Here is a 6,678-nt window from a genome sequence, read left to right on the forward strand (position 1 = left end):
GAGTGTGTGTCATAAACAAACATATATAACTGTGGATGGATTACTGAGGAGGCCCAAAGTGTCAGTCACTGGAAATTAGTTTTGTACTTTTAATCTACATAAGGTGCCATTAAAAAAGCATTAAAATAGAGCTTGTTTATCTAAAAGAGTGCCACAGGAAGCTCTCCGCACAGGCTGGGGCCCCAAAATGGCCTCAGATCCTATCAACTGCAACTGGCCAAAAGTGGCCCCCAGACCAAGAAACTAGAGCGTCCCTGAACTACAGGATGTTAATGTTGCTCACATGTGTTCTCAGCCGGCTGCGTCTGGTTCTGTTCATTAACTCTTCCTCTGTGGTTTCATCTGGTAGGTTACTGTTCATTAACTCTTCTTCTGTGGTTTCATGAGAGATGAAAGACCGAGTGAGAGCGACTGAACCTCCAGAGAAGAAACAAACCACAGCGTCCAATCAGGTTTAACCTTTCTCTTTGTGTGCATTAGTAATGAGCAGACCTGAACCTCTGATGGAGTGACCTCTCTCCTCCGACCACCACCAGCACTGAATGAATTAAAATTAAAAAATCAAAGTACAGTCGTCTGAAGCAGCAGCCGCGCAGCATGTGGCTTTGATTCAGGAGAACATATCCTGCCAGAACTACAGGACTGTACATGTGTTCTTCATCCTCTGTAGGAAAACACAGATCAACACGAGGAACAACGGTCAGAAGTCACTGATTATTAAAATAACTGGAACAGAGCAGTCAGCCTCTGGACTCTATCTGAGACCAGGGCTTAGGCTGGATTACACAGCAGAGGACGGCAGGTTGGGTTCAGGTTGAAGTCAGAGGAGACAAAACTCGATCCTCTTTCTGATCAGCACCAGTCATACCTGGAGGTTCTGATCAAACTGGTTTATTTTTGACCTGCTGAGTGTTACACAGTGACAGTGATGAGGCCTCAGCAGACAGTGTGTTCAACTCTTGGGTGTTCCTCCTGATTTCTGCACCTTACTGCCCCGAAACACTGCAGATAACAGTAAGCTCGTACATTTGCTTCTGTGTGAGAAGGTTTAAGGCAGCACTGTGTAAGACTTAAAGGCGGATTTATACTTGTGCGTCAGCTCTATGCAGAGCCAGTGCTGCTGTGAGCATTTATACTTGTGTGGTGGTGTGTCTGTGTCACTCTGCAGTTACACCTCCAACACACTAGTCAGCGGTGGGGTTTCTGTGAAGTGCTGTAAAGTTTAGTTGATTCAAAACACACATTAAACACACATTAAACACACATTAAACATGGCTTAATAGAGACAGTTTCAAACACAAGTACACAAATCAGCTTCACTATAACTGGCAGCATTCACAGACAAACACTTGTCTTTATCTGGACACATTTTCCCCACAAATACAACATGCTAATGTTATTAGCACAAGCCTATGGCATTTTACATTGTATAAATTAGCCTAGCAGCTAGCAGACTTTTCCCCGACTCATATGAAGACAGGATAAATCACACACAAAATTTCAAAAGAGGTTTTACTGTCTTCATAATTTGTTTCTTATCTGTGAAATTAAAGTAAATAAAAGTTTCCACTGAGGGAAATGGTTTCAGCTCACAGAGACAGACAGGAGGTCTGCGTCACCGCAACGTGTAGTTACAATTCTGGGGAGGTGCACGTCAGGCTACGGCGTAGGCTCTGGTGTTGGCTCTGCATCATCGCAGACATAAAGCCTCCAGCTTTTTTCCAATGCTGTTCGTCATGGAAGAGTCGCTAACTACGATGAATGACATTAAAACATATAAAACATAATAAAATAAAGGTGCTTCAGAGGCAAAAAAATAAATAAATAAATCTCAGACACTAAACATGTCCCATTTTTATTTCTCTCACAACTCGATCAACATGAAGATCGATCAGACCGTGAAATCAGTGAAAGGTGCACAAACCCTCTGAGCATTTCCCAAAGGACAACACGGCACACGTGTTTCATGTGTGTGCATAAATGTGTGTTTTCTGCAGCAGAATACAATTTCAGTCTGACTTTAGATGAACGTGTGGTCTGCAGCCGTCTCTTCATCTCACACAGGAAGTGCTCTGCTTCAGCAGCTGCAGTGTTTTAACCAGGGAGAAGGTAATAATGTGGTTTCACTCAGAGAGCATGTGGACACCAGACACACACACACACACACACACACACACTGGATTTATGAATTATATGTGCACTGTGGTATTCTGTCCACTAGGGGGCAGACACAGTCATCCAACTTCAACTGTTCAAAGTCTCAGGAGAAAACACACACCACACGTCATCACGTGTTTCACTGTGTTTTCTCACACATGGTCATGTGACTTTAACTATTAAATTAAATTCCATATTTTAATATTGTTGAGTCTCTTTTTAAATGTGGAGCTCCTGGTTTGGATTAAAGCTGACTGTGCTGGAGTTCAGTGACGCTGTCAGACTGTGACCCAGTTTAAACTGGGATGTTTCTCTCTCTGCTGTGTGTGCAGTTTATCAGGATACAGCAGAATTAAGTTATAACACAGAGAAGAACTGGTTTCACTGAGAGGAAATTACACCTGGCGTCACTGATGGTGTCAGAAAGAAGCTGGACGAGGAATCAGTCAGGAAGGATGAGGAGAGAGCAGCTGTCTGTGGACACCACATGTAAAACCATTCCCTTTTTGCACCTGTTGTCACTTTGATTTGCACTGAAGCAGCGGGAACTGATTCACAATCACTTGATTGATATCCCTGAAGTTTAACTGACTTCCTGTTAGACTGTGACCATTAAGTGCTCCCTTTCTTTGAGCAGTGAAAATAAGATGTAACAGAACTGATGATGACTGTAGGCAGCAGCAGTGATGCTCCTGAGCTGTGTGAGCGTCAGCTGGCAGCTCAGAGTGAAGGTGAGAGCATCATGCAGGTGATGTTATAAAGTGTCCTGAGCAACACCTGCTCAGGTGTGCTGAATCACTGACGACCTCTCGCTGCAGGAGGGGGGAGGAGGGAGCCAATCAGTGCACCAGGAGCTTCAAACTTTATCTGTTTCTTCTGGTGCACATGTCTCTGTTATTCTTCTAAGATAATGGTGTTTCAGTGCCTTGCTCACGGACACTGACATGAAGTGAGGCAGGAATCAGCCCTGTGATTTGTGGATGAGCAGCTGAGCAACTTAAAACTGTCGGAGCTGTCTCATCTCACAGTGAAGAGACAAAATATTCAACACAGTTTAATCTGATTGTAAGAAGAATCTCAGTGCAGAACATTGACTGATAATAAATCTAATAAGGACACAAATCATAAGCGTAGTAGTCTGTAAGAGTAACAGCGTCCTCACTGATTGTAATGTGACTGCAGCTGTAAATCAAACCCAGGTTTTGTTTCTGTATTGAACCATTGTTAAAGCTGAGTGTGTTGGAGTTCAGTGACGCCGTCAGACTGTGACCCAGTTTAGACCTGGACGTCTCTCTCTCAGCTCTGTGTGCAGTTTATCAGGACACAGTAGAATTAAATTATAACACAGATGAAACCAGTTTGAGAGGAAATGATCAGAGCTGTTATTTTCACATGATAACTTGCAGTTCGTTCCAGCTTGTTTGATTTGATTCTCTGTGATGGTTCCAGGAGTTATCTGTGTTCTTCATCTCCTGTAGATCTGCCAAACTGATCCAGCACATTACTGACAGAACTTCAAAGATGATTTAATTAGAATAAACTTCACGAGTCACTGAAAGCTGGACGACGAATTCTGGAGTTGATAAGAATTAATGTCAATAGGAAGTTATTTGAATTATTTTAATTTTACAGAAACAAACATCTGCTCTGAAATCACAGAAGGAATGAAGCTCCTTATAACTCAGTGATCGTTGTCTGTACATCCATGGGCACACTGCAAACAGGAGCTGCTCATAGTTAATTCGGCATCACCCTCAGAGCATTCTGGGAACTGCAGTCCCCAAAACTTGAGGCATGATTATGTACTGTAATCTCTCTCAGTTACAGCTTACCGGCTCCAAACCTTAATTGGGAACATGCTGGCTTATTGGCATTAATTTAGCTTGGCTCATTATTAGCTTGTATCTAACTTCTCGCAGTCCGAACCACTCTGCAGAAGGAAGGATGGCGAGGCATTCGGGCACACATCACACACTCACAGGTTACCCACAAGGCCACTGTCCGTCAAAGGGAAAGAGTCGTATTTTTGACTAGCACATCTAACTGGCCTACTGTCCTTGTCCAAGTATACAAGCACGGGAGGGGCATTTATCGACCGAGGTATATGCGACTCCTCTACGATAGGTGGAGATATGCCCCTTTCAGCTTGTTAGTATTGGACCTTTTTCCTGTTGACCTATTACATCACAGACCAAACAATGGACAAACAAGTTAGCTACGGTTAGCTAGCTGCTAACTGGTACCATGGTGGACAACTTTACAGCTCTGTACATTTGGTCCGTCCAAAAAGTCACAGCTCTGGATGTAGATTTCTCCATGTTGTTACCGGCTTCTTCTTCTCTTACACATTTAATGCTATTGGACTTCCGGGTCAAAGCCCGGGGCGGAAACTGTGGAGCATGCTCAGAGCGCCTCGGCCAGTTTGGGAGTCGAATTCCTCCTGCACGTGTACAGTCAGTCACATCCATCACATTATCTGGGTATTTGTCAGACTTTGAGAAATTTAATTTAGTACGATTTCAGTCGGACTAACATGTTTACGTGTATTTTAAAAGTCCAAATCAAAACCATCTTAAGGGGCCGTACACATGCGACATTTTTTGTGCTCTCAAATTCATTGTTTTCAGTGTAAATGTACAGCAGAAGTGCTCAAATAGAAGAGCAATGCTGAGCCCTGAGATAAACTCTGTTCAACTTTAAGTAGCGTGCACCGCATGTCATGTGACAAGGAACAACTAATCACAGCCAGCAGATACTTTTCCCTTCTTCTGTAAATATCAGTCTGTGGTAAATATGGAGAAGTTGATCATTTCAGTGCAGAGCTGTCAGAGCTTTACATCCGTCCCACGGACAATATTTCAGGCCTACACACAAACAACGCCTGGAAGAAGATCAGCTCTGCACTCAGGATTATAAGTAGTCTATGATGCGGTGCTGGTTATGGCCACTTAGCGACCACAGACACAACCTGCCTCTGTGCTCTTTAAAGTTGGCACTGAGCAGCGCCCAGCGTCTGACCTCATGTTTTCTAGGTGGTTAAAGACGCAGCATGTGTACGGCCCTGTATAGAGCTGACCCGAGGTCAGGGGAATACCAGAGTCCTGATCCCTGCTATTTAATGCTGATATACACACACTGTGTTTGTGTGTTTGTGTGTGTGTGTGTGTGTGTGTGTGTGTGTGTGTGTGAGGCAGAGGAAGATCCACAATCACAGGAAGAAACAGTTCAGCCTGCAGACAGAAATGTTGTGATGCTGCTGTTTCCTGCGTCTGCAGTTCAGTGTGTCGCCTTTATTTAAGCAGTTCAATAACACAGTGACAGAACACACACACACACACACACACACACACACACACACACACACACACACACACACACACTGTCACATTACAGTACACAGTCATTTTAAAGCAGAGAAATAAACCAGGAGAAGTCAGATCCATTGTCGCTGCGCTGGTTCTTCATCCAGCTCTTCTTCTCCTGTTTCTTCCAAACAAACAGGAAACACAAAGTGCATCATCACTTCTTCTGCAGTGGAAACAAACACACAATAAATGAGATACGGAGGAGGATGTCTAGAATCGAGGAAGGAAGACGCCAGCAACATGACCATCAGAGTTTGTGTGTAACAAACAGACACATTGAGATTAAACAAACTAATACGCGGCTCCGTCCACACACCCACAGATCTGACCCAAATTTATCTGAAACTTTCCACAGTCTGTGTCCAAGTCTGGTGTCAGTCAGCCTGAAGGCAGCGAGCTCTCTGCTCCAGACTCCTCCCTGCTGAAATCAATAACTGGAGCCAGCAGCGCTTTCACTGAGCCGAACATGAACCCATAAAATGTTTTTAAAAATACAACATTGGTATGGACTGACCTGTAAACTGACACAGCTGATGTCTTAATATGAAAAAGTCTTCGTCCTCCTCAGAGTGTCTCTGCTGTGTGTGCCACTGCTGATGTGGAGGAAGATATAATGTTCTGCTGCATGTCACACAAACATTCAACTTTTATTCATGGAAAGTGAAAACACTAAATCCTGTGATCGTATGAATCTGCTGTGATTGTGTCTCCTGTTTCCACTGCCAGCTGACTGACACTGATGCACAGAGGAACCTTTAGGCCAGAGACAGACTCAGTTTTAACTCCATGTGCACTTGATGACACTCTTCTCCTCACTATTCTCCTCATGAAATTTCTCATTCACAACATGCAATACACACATGAAGTGTAGCTGCAGTGGAGCGGCAGCATAGAGGGGGTGTAAGGTGGTTACCACGGACCCCAGTGCACGTTAGTGCTAGTGTAATCTGGCAACTGAAATTTAATTTAGGGAGCTTTGCTACTTCTTTTAGTGGTGCAGTGGTTAACATTATCGCCTCACATCAAGAGGGTTCCTGGCTCGAACCCCAGGGTGGGGGAGCCCTTCTGTGTGGAGTTTGCATGTTCTCCCTGTGTCAGCGTGGGTTTCCTCCAGGTGCTCCAGCTTCCTCCCACAGTCCAAAGACATGCAGGTTAA

Source organism: Epinephelus moara, chromosome 4 (assembly GCF_006386435.1).
Source record: "Epinephelus moara isolate mb chromosome 4, YSFRI_EMoa_1.0, whole genome shotgun sequence".
In the NCBI taxonomy this organism is placed as follows: Eukaryota; Metazoa; Chordata; class Actinopteri; order Perciformes; family Serranidae; genus Epinephelus; species Epinephelus moara.